Consider the following 23,178-nt stretch of genomic DNA (forward strand, 5'->3'; position numbering starts at 1 on the left):
TTTATAGTCTGTGTTAAATAATGTTATTGGTCTGTAATCTTTCATCTCCTTGGGTTGACTATTTTTTGGTATTAAAATTATTAATCCTGTTGTCTCATAATTTACTAAATTATTTTTGTTTAATACTGTATTAACCCATTTTGTTAAAGTATTACCCATTGTTGGCCATAAAACTTTATATGCATTAGTCGCTATTCCATCTTCCCCAGGTGCTGTTCCCCGCACTCCCTGTACTATTGCTTTATACACTTCTTCATTTGTGTATGGTTGGTTTAATCCAACCATTTCTTCTGATTGGAGGATTGGTATGTATTTGTCTAAATATTGACTATCCTTCTCATTATTTTGATATGCGTTTGAATATTTATTTTCCAAATATTTATACACTATTTGTTGTATTTTATTCCCCTCATTATTGCCTACTCCATGATTATCCTGCAGTTCTGTTATCAGACTCTGTTTTTGTCGCTGATATATATTTGTTACGTGAACTAATTTATTTCTTCTTTAATGTCTATGTTGAGGAGCGCACTGTGTATACGTATTCCTTCTACTTTTGTTGCCTGTAGGCGCAGTAGTTGTGCTTTTACTTTTTTAATTTTCGTTTGCGTGTCACTGTCGTTTTTCTTTTTCTTATATAGCTCATGTAATACTGCATAATGGAAATTAAATTTATCATACCATTCGTGTTGTTTTTTCCCAGGAGTATTTATTGTTTACAATATCTTGGAAATTTGGTTTAAAAATTTCTGTCCACCATCTATTAATATTTTGTTCATATAACGATCTCTTAGTCCATTTTTCCCACTGTTTGTCAAAGCCAAATCTAAAATCTTCTTCAATTAAATGTGATGTATTCATTTTCCAAGTTCCCCTCCCTATTCTAGTTAACCTTACCGGTGATTTCATTGTTGTAATTACAGCATGGTGATCACTAAAAACCACCGGTTCCATATGAACAGAGGTAATATTTGATTTTAGTTCACTTGAAACATATCCCCTATCTATTCTCGAGGCACTAGTTGCAGTAACGTATGTGTATCCGAGTTCATTGCCTCTTTTTTCTTGCCACACGACCTTTAACTGCAAATTGTGTACCAATTTTTGCAAAGCATTTGAAAAATTATAACCCGGTGTTTGATCCACATTACATAATACACAATTAAAATCCCCTGCTAAATACATTGAACCTGCACTACCTGCAATGTATTGTGGTACTGTAAATGTATAAACAAAATACTTATTTCGTTCCGGTATCTTGATCCCGACGGGGCATAAACGTTAATTAATGTCAAGGTTCCCAATTTCCCCATGATTAATCTTCCACTGGATTATTTTTGTACTTGGATAAATGATAGTCCTTTACGAACTAAAACTGCAGTTCCTGTACCACTTGAATTATAATTATTATATTCTATGTAATTTTGATTACATTCTAGCGAATTTCGGCCTACTTCTTGCAACATCGCAACATCTATACTTTTTTGATGCAAGAAACTACGTAGTGATTTTAACTTTGTTTCATTTTGTATATTATTTATATTTATATTTGCAACTCGTATTACTGATGTTTCCATATTCCTATATAATACTATTAATAGTATTAAAATAATCCACACTTTTGTATAATACATATTTTCCATATAAATAAATTACTCTAAGTACTATGCTCTTGAGCTGCCTTTTCGCTTTCTTTACTTCGATTACCATTCCCCATCTTCACTACTGGAGAATTTAATCCAATAATTGGAGCACTATTTGAAAAGTTATTTCCTAATCGTCTGGTAGAACGCCGTTTTGCTATAGAGTTTTTTGTTTTTGTTTTTCGTTTAAGCTTAGTTTCACTTACCTTCATTTGATTACTATTCTCACTCCCACAAGTGGAAATGAGATCACTGTCTTCTTCTGATTCTTGTTTGTCACTCAGTGATTTAGTGGCGGATGCAGTTTCCTCTGGTGATAAGGTAGTGGGGGGAGGGATGTGTCCATGAATTCTTCCTTTTTCTTCTCACTCTTCATTAATTCGCTTGATTCTTTTTCTTCCTTCGAGTGTTATGTATCTTGGGGTTCTGTCGTTTTTTTTATTTGCTTCCTCCTCTTGTGTTCTTCCTATTTGTTTTCCCATCTCATTATTACTGGTTGGCTTCATTTGTGAGGTAACCTCATTTTTCTTCTGATTTGATGCACTAGCTAATCCCTCTGAGCTTACTATGTCGGTCTCATTGGGCAAAGCTGCCTTACTGTAGGTTGCCTTGACTTTCGGTGGGACCCGTAGGGTAGTCATTTGCCGCTGTTACAACTGTATCCGAACCACAGAACTCACACGTTGGAGTTTGTCCCGTATATATCACGTGTGCCTTATATTTGCCAATAGTTGCAAATGATGGTATTGGCTTCTTTAATGACATTTTTACCATACGTACGCCACTGGGCACAGGGTAACGAAACTTTTCAGTCCACATTTCTTCTGTCACTTCATCCACTGTTCCATATTCACTGAATTTCCCGTGCACTTGTCTTAATTCAACTTCTATAGGTAAATTAAATACACGTACGTATTTCACTATTCAACTTGCGTCGCTAATTTTTACTTTCACTACGTTCCCATTATCATACTTAAATTCTAATTCACCTAGGTACTGTTCTAGCAATTTTAACATAGTACGTTGTCGCACTAATTTCAAATAAACACCTCGCGCAGTAGTCGGTATTTGTATTGCTGAAATTTCATCAATACTAAGTTTAAACTGACTGTAAATGAACTCATGCACGTCCATTGCACTGGGTTTTTCTGCTCCATATGCGAAATTTATCAAAATGGTATTTTCACCTTCCATTGCTATCCTTTTTGTTCTTATTAACTATTGTCAAATACTATTACCGATCAGAGTCCTATTTTCCGCTTGGCTCAACACTCGCACTCGGTTTTACGCGTCACGCGTTATCTAAGCCCGCACGACTGCTTAGCTTCGACCTGCCCCTCCCGTGGCCAAGCACGGACTGTTGTCTTATCACATAACCAAATCATGTGCTTTCTTTTTTAAAATCAGTGAATACATGATGGACATTTTGACAGCAGCCGAATTGGAAATAAATTACTACCGGTATGATTGTATGCACAGACCTGTCTTTTGATAAAATATTTTTTTGCGATTTCTTAAATAATACATCGATTGTGATTCTCTCACTTTTTATCACCACAAATTTTGCTCCTTTTTTATTTGTACCACGCATGAATTGTAACAACTAATAATATATTAGACATTAAACCACTCACTACTGCAGAAGTTCGTAAGACCACAAAAATCAACCACAAATTAACATGCATGATCATTGTGATTTATCCTGTCAACTGTTTAATTTAGTAAATCTGTAAAAATCTTTCTTACCAATATTATGTACAATTCTAAACACGTTACTGGTTGATTCTATGTTCTTTTTATTGAGTATGTTAATTCATTCCTCCTTTTTTGTTCAATTTAGAACTTTTTAGCACATTCGCGGCAGCGCCAGTGTTGACGTGTGATTGATAAGGAACGCTCGGCTGTTGACGGCGGGTGGGGGAAGAGTGCAGAGTGCTGCACGGTACAACTTAAACGTCCAAGAAAGAAAGAATGAAAAAGAGAGAGAGAGAGAGAGAGAGAGAAAGAGAAATGAGCGAGTAAATAAATAATTGGCAATTCTTTTAAAAAAATACTGCCAGTATCAGTGTCGTATGCTGGGTTCAAAACCTGGGCTACTTCTTCATATCAGAATATTCGAAAGGGAAGCTCTTCTTCGTTCAATTTCTTGGATTTTGAAGTGATGTAACACTGTGATTAGAAACACGTACCTTACAATTTACAAATAATTATAAAAGTGTCAGTGTTTCATTAATATAGAAACAGAAAGGCTTTCAAGTATGTCATTGTTCTTTATAAAATATAGAGGCCTATGTTGCGAAATATTTATGTAGCCTTACGTGTTAGAATAAAATACATTTATTATGTATTTTATTCTAACACTTATTACCTTGAATATTTCATTTGAACTTGAACATGAACTATATTCTTCCCTTACCAACCTCTTTGGTAAAATGGTTATTAATTAGTACAGCGTACTAAGGCGCCAGGGGTCCTGGGTTCAAATCCCAGTCTGGGAATGGTTATTCTTTGTGAATATCTCTTCATCAATTTCTTCGCATCATCACTCATCCCCGTCGTCGCAATTAGCTAAAGTGACAGAAAAGCGACGATAAATAACAGAATTAAATAAAATCAAATCCATTCTGTTCTTCTTTGGGATGCCATATGCCTGCATATCTTCACGATTTGAAGCATATCCTCATACAAAAGCCGAGTAAATTATTTCGTTAATAGCACATTAATTATGTCACTCATGTTCGTTCACTACACGAAGCAGCACAGATCATTCAAAACGTATATGTCACCCACTCAATGCACCAAATAAAATCTGAGCAGTAAGGTACGTGATTTTCTTAAACTTCCTTCAATGCCATCAGCCACTCTCCCCCAGTCATAAATAAAGCAGACGAGGAGTTCAAAACTTCGTCACCATTGTAAAGCATGGTTGGTTGAAGGTCAGAGGCCTCTCGCTTCTGCATGTGTTCAATGGGACAGTGTTAGCTCAGAGGTAAAAAAAAAATCCCTTTCACTTACCAGCATTTTCAAATTCCTGTAATTGTAGTTCCGTTTAAAAATTTCCCTTTCCTGGGGAAAATCCCATGCTGGTTAGGGAATTCGCGATTAAAATTATCCGATATGCCATCTGGTGAGATTTTCATGAACCACTCCACGTAGGACACCTCGCTGCGCTTCACTGTGTTGAAGCCATTCAAAGCATGGGGAACGTGCGAAAAAGTATCATATACTATTCAGTTTTTTGCTCTAAATTGTTTTGTGGTTCAGGACAAGTGAAAAGCTTACATGTGTTTTCCACCCCGTGGAATCAACAAAATGAAATGTTTAAATATATCAAGGAAAACAGAACTGATTGACATAACTGAAATGCGGCAAGGAAATTACAAAGGAGTCACTCTATTTTCCGAAATAATCTTTCGGAAAGATGATTTTATTGCCATGAAAGTAAGTTTTAAATTGTTCTTTATGAATATAACATTTTTTTTCAAAAACAATGTATTATGTTTGTAATTTGGAACAGGTGCAAGTCGATTAAGTGCAAAGATGAAAATAGTTTGATTGGATTGATTTGGTGTTTTAAGTCCACTTTATGCACAGTGAGACTAATCGGGACTGGACCTACAGTTTAAAGTGGGATCCGAACCACTTGTGCCTCCACCGGGTATCGAACCCGGGGCCCCTTGATTACAAGGCGACGACGCTACCACTGCGCCATCGGGGAGGCGCCGAAAATAGTTTGAGAATTAATTAATGTTCGTAATCATAAAGGTAAGTCAGAGAAACATAATTGACATGCTAATGTTGCTGTTTCATTCAGTATGTCAATTTTCAGTGAAGACTGAGAATAGCCTCAATGAAATTGTTGTTATTGTTATTATTATTATCATTATCCGGTGTTGTTATTAAACCAAACCTGCCTCTTTGGAAAAAAAAACTGCAACAGCATGTTTTCATTTATTTCCTCCCAAGCTTTGCAATACAGGTGAATTGCTTTATTTTCAAATCATTTCTGAGAGCCCCAGTTAGGCAGTTACTACCGAGGTGCAGTGCAGATGAAACAGCACCGCATTGAAAAACCAGTGCGTATACATTAGTTTCTTGTGCGTTTCCCGTGTTATTTTTATTATTATAATGAAATGCTTCGCTCTCAGCATCGTTATAGTTCCTGTAATTCACACCGCATTCGCAATATTTAAATATAACACGTAATTTAGACGTTTCTTCCATACCAGCCAGCAATGACAACACGCTGCTATTACGTACTACTACTGAATGTAAACAAAGATATATATATCCTACGTACAGCTGCCATATTGGAAGCGACACTAGCGCTCAGGTGGTAATTGTAATCGCGAATTGGCATCCCAGTAATATTTTATCTATGTGATAAAATGAATACTTGGCTGTCCAGCGCTTGGGCTAGAAACCGCCACAAATACGTCACCGATCGCCTCCAGGCGTTGGTCGGGTAAGAATCTAATAGAAGAAGCCCGGTGATAGCTTAAAGAAAAGGCGCCCATAAACTATCGTTTTCTCCCGCTGTTGTTATTTGAGAGTGAAACATCAGTTACATTTACAAGTCGATTATTTCCTGTATTTAGTCTGGGCTTCAGAGACAGCGTAGCTCGCCTAGAATATACGAGCCTGGCCGGTATGCTTTCTGGCATCTTAATTTACTACCGGTATGCCATCACTGCATTACAGCACTTCCATATTGCTTCATTTTGAAAATACCTTCCTTCGGAAAGATGGGAACTACGTATGTTTCTTCCCGTGTGGACTGCGTTTCTTCCCTCCCCAGCCAGGGACCAGTACGAAGGAATGCGAAGGAGTGACATGTGATCCCTGTATCCCTTCGACTGGACACTGTCCATCGTCAGGCGAATTAATTTCAGTAACATGTGGCAGAAATTGGAGGAGCCAGAGAACGTACAGGGGATGATGTTCCCACGCTTTGCTGATACAAAAACGGAAAACTACTCTCGTCGCACGCTGTCCTCAAACTTTGAGTTTTCGGTGGATCACGTGTCTCTCTGGCCCAATGAAATTTTTCCTTGCACCCCTCCGGACACCCCTGCCTTAAAGGCTGGTTTACATTAGTCGAGTAGACGGGAGAGTAGCTGGAGCGAGTAGAGTAAAGCGAGCTACTCTCCCCGTGTAAACAACTCCCCGCGTAAACAACTCCCCGTGTAAACAACTGGGGAGAGTACTGGAGCCAGTACACGCTCCAGTAGTGAGGACAGTCGAGTGGCTGTCCATGGAGGACAGCAACTCGACCGAGTTGCTTCTTCTCTCATCGTTTTTCACTCGCGCGTAAACTCTACAGACCACTCGGTCAATGTAAACGCTTTCTGAAAACAGTATAGAGTCTGTGTTGTGTTATGTGATTGTCCATGGAATTTGTGTCGATTATAGGAACAAACAAAATAAACTACGGGTGTATGAGGCTATAAGTGTAGGAGATGATACTTGCTGTATTTGGCGTAGGAGAAATTAAAATTAAAAATAAGGAATTTACGTTTTAAGTTCTACGTTTAACCAAGAACGATCGAAAATAGAAAAATCAAAGAAATTAATTTTCTTTCCAGACAGGTTCACGTGCATTATTGTATTCATTTTTCGTGAAAAAAAGTGTGTAAACCGCTTCAGAAATGTTTTTAAAAAAATTGATGGGTTCATTCTGTCAAAAGAGCACCAAACAGCTGCAGCTAATATCCCACTTTGCTGGGTTCGAGTAGAAAGTGTGTAAACAGCTACTCGCCATAGAAGGGTCGAGTCGAGCAGACAGGCCAGTAACTCGTCCCAGTAACTCTCCCGCTCACTCGACCAATGTAAACCAGCCTTTACACAAGCAAAAAACGACGTTTCGAAATTCTTTCCGTTCTTCTTTTCTTAAGATTAAGAATCCCACTGCTTGCGTTTAAATCTTCGCCATCTCCCTTCCCCTGGGGGAATATGGACACTGATATGGATGTATTTTCAAAATCAATGGGCACGTTCCGAAAGTCGCACGAGTTTAACGCGTTTAACGAGTTATGGTACCTGACTGTCCCATAAATTCTTCCGTGCGTTTCGTGAGGTTCATTATGCACGGGCTAGGACGCTGGTTTGTTTGGTGAGAATCGTCTGCTGCTCACAGACAACGCGCGTGCATGATGACTTCAAACTGCACTAGTTCGGTAAATTTGGTTTGGTTTGAGCTGATGTTTTAAGTCCACTTTGTACACAGTAAGGCTAATCGGGACTGGACCTACAGTTTAAAGTGGAATCCGAATCACTATGTGCCTCCACCGGGTATCAAACCCGGGACCCCTTGATTACATAGTTCGGAAAATGTATTATATTTTTAACAGAGGGCTATATGAAGCAACATGCACAACATGAGTGTGCCTTAACTCTTCCTACAATGTGATTAAAATGAGTAACAGTGTTCGAAGCAGAGTTTATTTCTGCCAGAAGGACATGCCTTCCGATGGACGCATATCCGTGTGATTCGGCCTTAAGAAATTTATAGATATCAGAACCACTTTAGGTGAAAGTACATTAATCTTGTACTTGCGATGATTCAATGGCATTGAAAAGTGGGATAAAGCTCCCCATTGCGTGGTGAGAATAAATAAGGTTCGTTAAACAGGAGGACATTAATATTAAAAATGCAGTTTCTTGGTTACTGATTGCTAGGTATCTTATGAAATCTACCGTGTGTTTTTTTCTCGCTTCCATACAACCACGGATAAGGATATATCCTTATCTGTGATACAACTGTCTATCCATCGTACATTTAAGTGAGTGCTTCTTTTCATTACTGCTATACCTTTTGGAAGTTTTGAAATGTTTTCCTCTGAACCTTCTTTCTTTCTGAATGTCGAACTTTCAAGCACTATGAAAATTTACATTTTTTCTTTAAATTCTAAGCTTGGCGCTGGGGAGCAACAAAAAAAGTTTTTAATTGTGTAGTACGAACCAGGGACGTCGTTAGGGGGTCGGGGGTGCACTGGTCCCCGCAAACGTCCACGTGGCCCCGGCAAATGTTTCTGTATTTTACTGGAAATTTTAATTTGATGGGAAATATTAAAAAATTGTTCATCAGTAAATTTTGCTTACAGTTTGACTGCTCCCAAATTTCCCGCGCCATGAACGCCAAAGCAAGATTTGTACTCATTTTTCTACTGCTAGCCTGTCGAAAACAGGAGCTGCCGCTAATGATTTTATAGCCGTCCCGTTCAGGGAATTCGGAGGTCTTTTGAAAATGTACTTTTCCTCCCTGCCAGGTCAAAGTTCGGACCGATTGACTGCTAAGCGGTAACAGATGTCCCTCGGGATCGACTTGGGAGTGTTCCTCGATGTTGAGAAAGCATTTGACCGAGTCTGGCACGAGGGACTACTTTTCAAACTCAATCGACTGGGCTTCCCTGCACACCAACTGAACCTGCTCCGCTGCTTCCTAGATAACAGGGAATTTGTGGTGAGAGTTAACGACACCACTTCAGGGCCGAAGCCGATCACCGCTGGAGTTCCACAAGGCTCCTGTATCTCCCCGCTGCTGTACACACTCTACACCACGGACATGCCTGCCCCGCTGTCGGTTACCTTAGCAGTCTTTGCAGATGACACAGCCATATTCACCTCAAGTGTCAACAGGATTTACAGTGAAATAAATACTCATGCCTCTACGAAAGATGAACCCAGAAGTGGAGTATAAAGGTTATCCCAAAAAAAGGTTCAGTTGTTGTATTCACCAAGAACAGAACTCGCTTTCAACCACAACTCCGACTCCATCAGAGGAACATCACACAGACAAAATCAGCCAGATACCTCGGTATACTTCTAGACCACGGCCTTACATTTGGGAAGCATATTAAAGATGTTACTAACAGAGGCACACAGCGGATAGGCCAGCTATATACGGTCTTCCACAGCCCTATACTGCCAATTTGTATACGGTTCAGAATATACACTCAAGTTACCCGCACGCTACTAACATATGCATGTGCTGTGCAGTGTGTCTGCATTGTGCCAAAGGACACCTAGACACCTTACAACGTGTCCAAAACAGAGTGCTCCGCATCATACATGCAGCTGATCGTTTCACCTCCCCAGCGCAGATCCACGAAGACCTGGACCAGGAGATGCTCTTTGAGTTCATGATGCAAGAAAAGACCAAGTTTTGGGCAATGCAGCCTCACCATCGTAACCCAACAATCCAGATGCTAGGCTACATCCAACCGGCTCGAAGAACCTACAAGGTGCCACGTTTCCCGTAAGGTACTGGACTTCTTCTGCGATCCTCTTCAGAGGCAAGCAGCGTTACGCTCGGATAGCACTTGGATGGGTGACCGTTATGAAGGAGACGACGGCTCTTCCCTACTAACCGCCATTTTACCATGCCTCGCCTGCGACAGCTGCACGGCGTCATAAGAACCGCCAACTACAATATCATCATAGACGCCCGGAGGCAAATCTATGAAGCTGGAACTCCACATCTAAAATAAACCGCCATGATCTGCTACACGCTACATGCTACATGCTCCTTCCGGAGCTCTTTGGAAACAATTTTCATTCATGTCTCAGATTACGGAGACAGTCATAATGTGGTGCGTGTGATAGAAGTTGCAATATAAAACTTTAGGGGGAGGGAGACTGTCGCTGACACATGGCTATAATGAAGAATAAGCCACCCCTCATCTATGGAAGATAACGAGGTATGTACTAAATTATTAACAATGATCTACACGCTTTAGATACATTAGATTTTCAAATTCTAAAGCGCTTTCTGTTATAATTTGTATAATTACTCAAGGAAGATTGCGGAGTGGTCAGCACATCGCGCTACGATGCCAGGGGTCCTGCGTTCGAATCCTGGCCTGAGCATGGATGTTTGTGAGTGTCCATTCATCAATTTCATCATATCATCACTCATCCTCATCTTCGCAAATTAGCCAAAAGTGGCACAAAAAGCGAAGTAAAATAAAGCAAGTCAATCAATCATTACTCATAGAAGCGGAAATCTTCTTCCCATGGGGTACTGTACTCAACTTGTGCAATTTCGAGAGAACGTTTTCTAATTCCATTTCTAGGTTGGTTTTCGTTGCTTTTCGTTAATCGCGGCAGTTAGGGTGAATGATGAACTGATGAAATGGTGATGGGACAAGCATAGTACACCCATGCCTGACCAGAGTTAGAGACTGGAGTATCTGGTTTCATAGCGTGCTTACACGTGCGAAGCGGAATTTTGTAAAAACTTCAGAAGTGGGCTGAAGGAAAGTAGCATCGCTGGGTGCATAAAAGCCACGTTCGGCTCACGCATAAAAATAAAATTAGCCAATAACTATGCAAAATCTGTTATATCCATTCAATTCAATTTTCCTTTATTAAAGGGCGTGGTTCCAGTGCCATCAAATATTTACACTAGTCTGCACTCACAAACAAGATTATTTTTTAAGAAAGTATACCATAAACGTATATACAGTAAAATTTGGTATCCAGCGTCATCATTCTTGAAGTTCACAACCAGTTAGAAAACAGACAGGGACCTCCCCGAAGGGTAGTGGGTAAAACGATCGCCTCGAAAAAAAGAGGTGCTAGGTTTGATTCTGGTATAAATTATATACATGAGATGCCCAGCAGAGGATTTATTGGAGTTAAATTCCCATATTACAGATCCATAACCGCATTTGAAACCCTAACATACAAGTGTCAGGGTGAAAGAAAGAGGAAGGGAAGTCTGTAGTTCCAATGTTTCAGTTATTTTGGTGCAAGTGCACACCGCTCAAGGCTTATGCTTCATCATGAAAACTGAAATAACAGACAAGACAACATACATTTCTAGTAAAATTCTACTCTCAAACCAACATGGTTATTAATATTGCGTAATGATTATGTTCTTTGTTACACACACACACACACTCGTGCGCTTAAGGAAATCCTTGTGACAGTCAGATTTACCGTCATTATTATTATCATTATTATTCATGTATGTAGCGGTAAAAAGACATGTTGATTCAAAGTGTTAAGTGTTTTAATTTGTAAGATTACATATTTGATTTTTGCCAAGCCGACGGGAGGAACGAGACATTCGCTTGTGTTAAGGGTGAGCACCTGAAGGGTCACGCTATGCGTCTAAAGCTTAGGAAATTCGACCGTAATGACAAACATTTAAATATCTCGGTTTCCAACGGTCCGATTCATGTGAAACTTATACCAGCGCAGCAAGCATATGTGCAAGGACAGATGTGTGGAGTTTCGTCACGATCAAGCGAGAATTACGGACGCCAGATCAAATCGGTTCTAATTGATCAGTTTGTGGACAGCGATTGCAATTGAGCTATGGGCGACAACCAGGCGGAAGCTTAATCCGCACAAGTCAACTTCGGACACGGTACGTCCTAGTTTGGAGACAATAGAGCAAAGTGGACTGACCTCTTCGGAAGCGTCGCTTCAACGATCGCCTAGCGTCGTTTTTCAAAATCTAAATAAAACGAAGAACATGGTTTTTCGACACACAGTCTTACCGCGATCCTTGTAGTGAGAGCAGCTCCGTGCTAACTCTCCATATACAGTTTTGCCGCGATTCTTGGAACGAGAGCACCTTCGCGCTACCTTTCGTGTACAGTGGACTTTGTTGTGTTGTGCGAACACCAGTGTGTGTGATAGGCAGTAAGTCTACACGAGTGCGCCTACCTCAACCGCTGGGGGAAGTTGAAGCGAAACCGTGTTTCCGTGATTACCTTACGCCATTTATAATTTTTGAGAAACAAGGAACACCGGAAACTATGGCGGGCTAGAGGAAGAAAGGAGATGAGGGCGTTACGTCGATTCGCCCGACGTCAGAAGAAACTACGCCGATGATGCCTATCCGCCGCCATGGAGAGAGAGAGAACGTCGAACGCCGCCCTATTGATACGCCGACGACGCCTACCATCCGCCACGTTGACGCCCCGACGACGCCTACCAGCCGCGACAGAGAGACGTAGAGAGAGATGTTGACGCCCCGACGACGCCGACGACGCCTACCATCCGCCACGTTGACGCTCCGACGACGCCTACCAGCCGCGACAGAGAGACGTAGAGAGAGATGTTGACGCCCCGACGACGCCGACGACGCCTACCATCCGCCACGTTGACGCCCCGACGACGCCTACCAACCGCGACAGAGAGACGTAGAGAGAGATGTTGACGCCCCGACGACGCCGACGACGCCCGCTCAGATGCGACGTCCGAACCGCGCCATACCACGGAGATCCACAGATCCCGAGAGGAAGAGGAGCCGGGGAACTAGGTGTTTGAACCCTTTTTGCATCTTCATCGTCACGACCAAGGAAACCTTTCGCGTGGATACTATGTGTTTTCAATCGCCCGTAAAGACGCCAGGATGCACCCCGGAAGCTGAGAGATGGTAAAGTATTCATCTGTGTGAACCTTAACACGTGACGGCCCGGTTGATTTAGAGAACGCCCTTGAAATTCGTCGACATTTTGAAAACGCCCACTCAACTCGAACTTCATACCAAACTCCCGTCGCGCTTGTCATTTGTAATCTATTCGTCTCAGGTCAATTTTTCTTATTCCTTGTGATATTTTTTTTTATGATCTTAAATTCATTGTTGTTTGTGCTCCTTTGTATTTGTTTAAAGTGCGTACTATTAGAGTAAAGCGCCGCCCGCTTAATTGCATATTCTACTTGAGGTTTGTTCATTTTTATGTGTCAGCGCTGTGTCGCTGCTAGCTATGTCCGGTCGCATATGTGATTATTTGTTAAAGTATTTGCCTGGTAATGTGAATTGCTCGTCGCGGCGAAGTGTTTAAGTCCCGCCTGCTAGCGAGTGTAGGTTTGCGTCACTCAACGGAGGTTATTTGTTATGTTTGAACCACGTGAGGTCTTGTAAAAGGAAAACGTCCGCCCACGTGAATGTAATTGCCGTTGAGACGCCTTTGTTTATACTGGTCAAGTAATGTATGGTCACCGCGCCGACTAGTTTCTTTTTTTAAAAACAAAAGGTGAACTTAAGTAAGGGCTGGCTAGGATTTAAGTAGCACTGGAGCAAAATCACAAATGACCTGATTAGGCAAAAAGTAAGATAAAATTAATTGAGAATGCAATAATTAGGGCTTGTCGTCATAAAACCTTTATATGTCATGTATAATTTCTTGTGTCGATGACCCCATGAGGATTGAATCTGAGAGAGAATGTGAGAGTGCAAGTGTGGGGACCTGTAATAATTCCATTTTTGTTGGTTATGAATGGAATATACTTTTTATTTTCATGTTAATTTTGGGCTATATCATTTTCGTATGCATGTCGCTACCCGTGATTTTCAGGTATGCAGCTAGCCGCTTCCCGGCTACAGGTAAAGAGGTGGAAATTTGGAAGTACATATGTCTTTGTTTTTATTCGATATGGCTTATTACTATGCACTGTTGGTCACCGGTTCCTACACACGAACTTATCCTGGACCGTAACGCTATTTCGCTTGTCCGAGGGAGATTATGCCGCCTCTATCTAGGTAGTGGTAGCATTTGTTTTCCCGGGCAAGGGAGGGCGTAGCATACATTTTTGGCGCCGCGAACAGGGGACCGGTTTTTTTTTTAAATCGAAAGCATCATCAGTGCAGGTGCATATACATTTTTGGCGCCGCGAACACAGGGACCGGTATATTTTAAATCGAAAGCACCCTCAGTGCAGATGCATATGTCGTTTTTTGTAAGGGCTACGTCAGGCGTATTTTGGTGTCATGTAACTGTGTTTCATTGTGAGATTTTATTGTTTTATTTTGACGTGAGGCGGTAATTGAGACATTAGGCGTTTATTTTTGTCAAGGCAGTAGGGCAGCTACTTAGGCGTTAGGCACTTTTAAATTTTATTTGTTTGGCATTTGGCATTAGGCGTTAAGTTGAGTTCTGGCAAAAGGGGAATCGACCGCCCTTATCTTTTTTCGTTTGTGAATTGTTTAAATATATATTGGTATATATTGTGAGCGCCCACGTTTACGCTTGTCAGCGAGCATTGAGAGTCGACCGAGGATTGAATATTTGATTTCATGAGATTGCGCAACCGCCGCATCGAGAACTTAAACATGAGTGACGTAAGGGTGATTTGCGATGTCTGCAGCGAGGAGTTCCCAGAAAGTGAAAACGTCGGCACAGCTAGCCTCGTTTGTTCCCGGTGCGATGTTCCGTTAAGTCCACGTGAAGAAACCAGTCTACCGAACAGCGGGGAGCAAGCCAAGGAGCCCAGCGCGCAACAGGTTTCTCCGGGAGGTGCAGAACGGGTCGACGAAGCAGCTAGCCTCAGTGGTACCAACTCCCAACAGATCATCGAGATGCTACTGCGGATGGGAGCCTCGCTCGAAGCCAAGATGGAGGCTACGCGAAGCGGAATCGAAGCCTCGCTAGAATCAAAGATGGAAGCTACGCGAAGCGGAATCGAAGCCTCGCTAGAATCAAAGATGGAAGCTACCCAAAGCAAGATAGAGGCCATCAGCACACAGATGCGAGTGACGGAAGACCGCCTCCAGGAGACCATCCGTACTTCCGGTGAGGTGATAACGCAAGAACTCGTCACTCGGGTACAGGAATGCGAATCCCGTGTCGAAGCCAAAATCGCCGACACCAACGTGCGGATCGACCGGCAAGAGAACCAGATGGCAACACTGTCTCAGAGCGTGCGCGACCAGGAGGAAGGTATGCAGCAGATGGCCCGACAATGCGTGCAGCTGGAAGCGACATGTGACCGTGGCATAGACACCCTGGGGCGACAATTGAGAGAAATTTCAGTTAAAGCCGAAGGGAATTCCGAACGAATTGAGGACCTCGAGATGAAAGTGCGTCAACTGAGCGTGACTAGCAGCGGCACTTCACAATCGTCGCGGGAGCCCAGATTGACGTCACCACCGGCAGCCGACGTCGCCACTTGTTCGAACGGGGAAAGCGACCAGCGAGCTCCAGGAACGCCCCGCCCCCTTCGAAGAGAAAACACTGCGTCACCACGGTTGAGTCCGCGCCGCGAGCAGAGGGACGAGGATTTACAGTTACTACAACCGTCCGCCAGGAGAGCTCTGTTTCCGCCCGAATACCGGAAGCACTTCAAAAAATTTTCGGGTGCTGACAGAATTCTTCCTTCCACGTACCTCGAGGAATTTAATTCTACCGCCCGTGAGTTAGGTCTGACAGACGAGGATAGGCTTCTGATTCTGAAAGGTTTAATGCAGGACCGGGCCAAGAACTGGATGGACAGGAACGAGGGGAACTTCAATTCATATGAGGAGTTCAAGGAAGCGTTTCTCACTTATTTTCAACGTCCCCTGCAGGTCGAGAGGATGCTAATGCAGGTGCGAAACGAACGATACGACAGGGGCGGAGGACTCACGTATGCCCAGTACTTTTGGAAACGGTACAATGAGTTCAAGTCTCTGCAACCCCAAATGACCACGGCGGAGATAATAGCCGCTCTGGTGTACCATTTTCCACACGAAATTCGTCGTCACCTCAATGGAGCATGCGTGTTTGACGCCGACGCGATGTCCCTCACACTGGAAAACCTGTTTCAGTGCGAGGAGGAGAGGCAGAAAACCAGGGGTGAGAAGTTTAGCAAGCGGCGCCGACCGGAAGATGATTCGTCGCACCGGAATAAACACCCGCGCGTTCATCTAGTCCAGCAGGGATGGAGAGGACAGCACCACGCTCCAGGGGCTGAAAGGAACCGCCAGCTGCAAGATCCACCTTCACCGCAACGAAGACGCCCGTTCAGAGGCAGGAGACGGCGTGGAGGTCCGACTCGTGCGTCGCCAAGGAGGAACGACAGCTTCTTTCGGAACGACCAAGTCCGAGATGGCTTCTATCAGCGCAACGCGGATAGCAGGTCGGTCAGCCCGGAGTCAGATCGTGGAGATGCAGGACGCCGTGGAGCGAGGACGCAATGGAGCCCAGCGAGACACCCGAAAAGGCCAAATTCGAGACACGGTTCGCCCAGGTACGAGAGAGAGAGCGACGTAGGAATGCAAGCTGACACGTAAATGCTCACATCTTGTTCTTGTTTTGTGTACATACTCTTCGTGTTATGTTTATATTCAGGGTGTTATTATATATGTTATGTATCTGGAAGGTCACAGTGTCCGTGCCGTTCAGAGAGTAAATTTTTATATACAGGGTGTTCATGTATTTGCTTGTCAATTTTTATATACAGAGTGTTCAAGGATTTGTAAAAAAAAAAATTTCCGTCCCTGTGTAGAGCGAATTTTTCACGCTTACGAAATCCTTGTAAGAAGGAGAGGGGCGAGGTTGTGACAGTCAGATTTACCGTCATTATTATTATCATTATTATTCATGTATGTAGCGGTAAAAAGACGTGTTGATTCAAAGTGTTAAGTGTTTTAATTTGTAAGATTACATATTTGATTTTTGCCAAGCCGACGGGAGGAACGAGACATTCGCTTGTGTTAAGGGTGAGCACCTGAAGGGTCACGCTATGCGTCTAAAGCTTAGGAAATTCGACCGTAATGACAAACATTTAAATATCTCGGTTTCCAACGGTCCGATTCATGTGAAACTTATACCAGCGCAGCAGGCATATGTGCAAGGACAGATGTGTGGAGTTTCGTCACGATCAAGCGAGAATTACGGACGCCAGATCAAATCGGTTCTAATTGATCAGTTTGTGGACAGCGATTGCAATTGAGCTATGGGCGACAACCAGGCGGAAGCTTAATCCGCACAAGTCAACTTCGGACACGGTACGTCCTAGTTTGGAGACAATAGAGCAAAGTGGACTGACCTCTTCGGAAGCGTCGCTTCAACGATCGCCTAGCGTCGTTTTTCAAAATTTAAATAAAACGAAGCGATCTTTGTAGTGAGAGCAGCTCCGTGCTAACTCTTCATATACAGTTTTGCCGCGATTCTTGGAACGAGAGCACCTTCGCGCTACCTTTCGTGTACAGTGGACTTTGTTGTGTTGTGCGAACACCAGTGTGTGTGATAGGCAGTAAGTCTACACGAGTGCGCCTACCTCAACCGCTGGGGGAAGTTGAAGCGAAACCGTGTTTCCGTGATTACCTTACGCCATTTATAATTTTTGAGAAACAAGGAACACCGGAAACTATGGCGGGCTAGAGGAAGAAAGGAGATGAGGGCGTTACGTCGATTCGCCCGACGTCAGAAGAAACTACGCCGATGATGCCTATCCGCCGCCATGGAGAGAGAGAGAACGTCGAACGCCGCCCTATTGATACGCCGACGACGCCTACCATCCGCCACGTTGACGCCCCGACGACGCCTACCAGCCGCGACAGAGAGACGTAGAGAGAGATGTTGACGCCCCGACGACGCCGACGACGCCTACCATCCGCCACGTTGACGCCCCGACGACGCCTACCAGCCGCGACAGAGAGACGTAGAGAGAGATGTTGACGCCCCGACGACGCCGACGACGCCTACCATCCGCCACGTTGACGCCCCGACGACGCCTACCAACCGCGACAGAGAGACGTAGAGAGAGATGTTGACGCCCCGACGACGCCGACGACGCCCGCTCAGATGCGACGTCCGAACCGCGCCATACCACGGAGATCCACCGATCCCGAGAGGAAGAGGAGCCGGGGAACTAGGTGTTTGAACCCTTTTTGCATCTTCATCGTCACGACCAAGGAAACCTTTCGCGTGGATACTATGTGTTTTCAATCGCCCGTAAAGACGCCAGGATGCACCCCGGAAGCTGAGAGATGGTAAAGTATTCATCTGTGTGAACCTTAACACGTGACGGCCCGGTTGATTTAGAGAACGCCCTTGAAATTCGTCGACATTTTGAAAACGCCCACTCAACTCGAACTTCATACCAAACTCCCGTCGCGCTTGTCATTTGTAATCTATTCGTCTCAGGTCAATTTTTCTTATTCCTTGTGATATTTTTTTTTATGATCTTAAATTCATTGTTGTTTGTGCTCCTTTGTATTTGTTTAAAGTGCGTACTATTAGAGTAAAGCGCCGCCCGCTTAATTGCATATTCTACTTGAGGTTTGTTCATTTTTATGTGTCAGCGCTGTGTCGCTGCTAGCTATGTCCGGTCGCATATGTGATTATTTGTTAAAGTATTTGCCTGGTAATGTGAATTGCTCGTCGCGGCGAAGTGTTTAAGTCCCGCCTGCTAGCGAGTGTAGGTTTGCGTCACTCAACGGAGGTTATTTGTTATGTTTGAACCACGTGAGGTCTTGTAAAAGGAAAACGTCCGCCCACGTGAATGTAATTGCCGTTGAGACGCCTTTGTTTATACTGGTCAAGTAATGTATGGTCACCGCGCCGACTAGTTTCTTTTTTTAAAAACAAAAGGTGAACTTAAGTAAGGGCTGGCTAGGATTTAAGTAGCACTGGAGCAAAATCACAAATGACCTGATTAGGCAAAAAGTAAGATAAAATTAATTGAGAATGCAATAATTAGGGCTTGTCGTCATAAAACCTGTACATGTCATGTATAATTTCTTGTGTCGATGACCCCATGAGGATTGAATCTGAGAGAGAATGTGAGAGTGCAAGTGTGGGGACCTGTAATAATTCCATTTTTGTTGGTTATGAATGGAATATACTTTTTATTTTCATGTTAATTTTGGGCTATATCATTTTCGTATGCATGTCGCTACCCGTGATTTTCAGGTATGCAGCTAGCCGCTTCCCGGCTACAGGTAAAGAGGTGGAAATTTGGAAGTACATATGTCTTTGTTTTTATTCGATATGGCTTATTACTATGCACTGTTGGTCACCGGTTCCTACACACGAACTTATCCTGGACCGTAACGCTATTTCGCTTGTCCGAGGGAGATTATGCCGCCTCTATCTAGGTAGTGGTAGCATTTGTTTTCCCGGGCAAGGGAGGGCGTAGCATACATTTTTGGCGCCGCGAACAGGGGACCGGTTTTTTTTTTAAATCGAAAGCATCATCAGTGCAGGTGCATATACATTTTTGGCGCCGCGAACACAGGGACCAGTATATTTTAAATCGAAAGCACCCTCAGTGCAGATGCATATGTCGTTTTTTGTAAGGGCTACGTCAGGCGTATTTTGGTGTCATGTAACTGTGTTTCATTGTGAGATTTTATTGTTTTATTTTGACGTGAGGCGGTAATTGAGACATTAGGCGTTTATTTTTGTCAAGGCAGTAGGGCAGCTACTTAGGCGTTAGGCACTTTTAAATTTTATTTGTTTGGCATTTGGCATTAGGCGTTAAGTTGAGTTCTGGCAAAAGGGGAATCGACCGCCCTTATCTTTTTTCGTTTGTGAATTGTTTAAATATATATTGGTATATATTGTGAGCGCCCACGTTTACGCTTGTCAGCGAGCATTGAGAGTCGACCGAGGATTGAATATTTGATTTCATGAGATTGCGCAACCGCCGCATCGAGAACTTAAACATGAGTGACGTAAGGGTGATTTGCGATGTCTGCAGCGAGGAGTTCCCAGAAAGTGAAAACGTCGGCACAGCTAGCCTCGTTTGTTCCCGGTGCGATGTTCCGTTAAGTCCACGTGAAGAAACCAGTCTACCGAACAGCGGGGAGCAAGCCAAGGAGCCCAGCGCGCAACAGGTTTCTCCGGGAGGTGCAGAACGGGTCGACGAAGCAGCTAGCCTCAGTGGTACCAACTCCCAACAGATCATCGAGATGCTACTGCGGATGGGAGCCTCGCTCGAAGCCAAGATGGAGGCTACGCGAAGCGGAATCGAAGCCTCGCTAGAATCAAAGATGGAAGCTACGCGAAGCGGAATCGAAGCCTCGCTAGAATCAAAGATGGAAGCTACCCAAAGCAAGATAGAGGCCATCAGCACACAGATGCGAGTGACGGAAGACCGCCTCCAGGAGACCATCCGTACTTCCGGTGAGGTGATAACGCAAGAACTCGTCACTCGGGTACAGGAATGCGAATCCCGTGTCGAAGCCAAAATCGCCGACACCAACGTGCGGATCGACCGGCAAGAGAACCAGATGGCAACACTGTCTCAGAGCGTGCGCGACCAGGAGGAAGGTATGCAGCAGATGGCCCGACAATGCGTGCAGCTGGAAGCGACATGTGACCGTGGCATAGACACCCTGGGGCGACAATTGAGAGAAATTTCAGTTAAAGCCGAAGGGAATTCCGAACGAATTGAGGACCTCGAGATGAAAGTGCGTCAACTGAGCGTGACTAGCAGCGGCACTTCACAATCGTCGCGGGAGCCCAGATTGACGTCACCACCGGCAGCCGACGTCGCCACTTGTTCGAACGGGGAAAGCGACCAGCGAGCTCCAGGAACGCCCCGCCCCCTTCGAAGAGAAAACACTGCGTCACCACGGTTGAGTCCGCGCCGCGAGCAGAGGGACGAGGATTTACAGTTACTACAACCGTCCGCCAGGAGAGCTCTGTTTCCGCCCGAATACCGGAAGCACTTCAAAAAATTTTCGGGTGCTGACAGAATTCTTCCTTCCACGTACCTCGAGGAATTTAATTCTACCGCCCGTGAGTTAGGTCTGACAGACGAGGATAGGCTTCTGATTCTGAAAGGTTTAATGCAGGACCGGGCCAAGAACTGGATGGACAGGAACGAGGGGAACTTCAATTCATATGAGGAGTTCAAGGAAGCGTTTCTCACTTATTTTCAACGTCCCCTGCAGGTCGAGAGGATGCTAATGCAGGTGCGAAACGAACGATACGACAGGGGCGGAGGACTCACGTATGCCCAGTACTTTTGGAAACGGTACAATGAGTTCAAGTCTCTGCAACCCCAAATGACCACGGCGGAGATAATAGCCGCTCTGGTGTACCATTTTCCACACGAAATTCGTCGTCACCTCAATGGAGCATGCGTGTTTGACGCCGACGCGATGTCCCTCACACTGGAAAACCTGTTTCAGTGCGAGGAGGAGAGGCAGAAAACCAGGGGTGAGAAGTTTAGCAAGCGGCGCCGACCGGAAGATGATTCGTCGCACCGGAATAAACACCCGCGCGTTCATCTAGTCCAGCAGGGATGGAGAGGACAGCACCACGCTCCAGGGGCTGAAAGGAACCGCCAGCTGCAAGATCCACCTTCACCGCAACGAAGACGCCCGTTCAGAGGCAGGAGACGGCGTGGAGGTCCGACTCGTGCGTCGCCAAGGAGGAACGACAGCTTCTTTCGGAACGGCCAAGTCCGAGATGGCTTCTATCAGCGCAACGCGGATAGCAGGTCGGTCAGCCCGGAGTCAGATCGTGGAGATGCAGGACGCCGTGGAGCGAGGACGCAATGGAGCCCAGCGAGACACCCGAAAAGGCCAAATTCGAGACACGGTTCGCCCAGGTACGAGAGAGAGAGCGACGTAGGAATGCAAGCTGACACGTAAATGTTCACATCTTGTTCTTGTTTTGTGTACATACTCTTCGTGTTATGTTTATATTCAGGGTGTTATTATATATGTTATGTATCTGGAAGGTCACAGTGTCCGTGCCGTTCAGAGAGTAAATTTTTATATACAGGGTGTTCATGTATTTGCTTGTCAATTTTTATATACAGAGTGTTCAAGGATTTGTAAAAAAAAAATTTCCGTCCCTGTGTAGAGCGAATTTTTCACGCTTACGAAATCCTTGTAAGAAGGAGAGGGGCGAGGTTGTGACAGTCAGATTTACCGTCATTATTATTATCATTATTATTCATGTATGTAGCGGTAAAAAGACGTGTTGATTCAAAGTGTTAAGTGTTTTAATTTGTAAGATTACATATTTGATTTTTGCCAAGCCGACGGGAGGAACGAGACATTCGCTTGTGTTAAGGGTGAGCACCTGAAGGGTCACGCTATGCGTCTAAAGCTTAGGAAATTCGACCGTAATGACAAACATTTAAATATGTCGGGTTCCAACGGTCCGATTCATGTGAAACTTATACCAGCGCAGCAAGCATATGTGCAAGGACAGATGTGTGGAGTTTCGTCACGATCAAGCGACAATTACGGACGCCAGATCAAATCGGTTCTAATTGATCAGTTTGTGGACAGCGATTGCAATTGAGCTATGGGCGACAGCCAGGCGGAAGCTTAATCCGCACAAGTCAACTTCGGACACGGTACGTCCTAGTTTGGAGACAATAGAGCAAAGTGGACTGACCTCTTCGGAAGCGTCGCTTCAACGATCGCCTAGCGTCGTTTTTCAAAATCTAAATAAAACGAAGGACATGGTTTTTCGACACACAGTCTTACCGCGATCCTTGTAGTGAGAGCAGCTCCGTGCTAACTCTCCATATACAGTTTTGCCGCGATTCTTGGAACGAGAGCACCTTCGCGCTACCTTTCGTGTACAGTGGACTTTGTTGTGTTGTGCGAACACCAGTGTGTGTGATAGGCAGTAAGTCTACACGAGTGCGCCTACCTCAACCGCTGGGGGAAGTTGAAGCGAAACCGTGTTTCCGTGATTACCTTACGCCATTTATAATTTTTGAGAAACAAGGAACACCGGAAACTATGGCGGGCTAGAGGAAGAAAGGAGATGAGGGCGTTACGTCGATTCGCCCGACGTCAGAAGAAACTACGCCGATGATGCCTATCCGCCGCCATGGAGAG

This window comes from Lepisma saccharinum, chromosome 2, assembly GCF_977018435.1.
Source record: "Lepisma saccharinum chromosome 2, izLepSacc3.1, whole genome shotgun sequence".
Classification (NCBI taxonomy): domain Eukaryota; kingdom Metazoa; phylum Arthropoda; class Insecta; order Zygentoma; family Lepismatidae; genus Lepisma; species Lepisma saccharinum.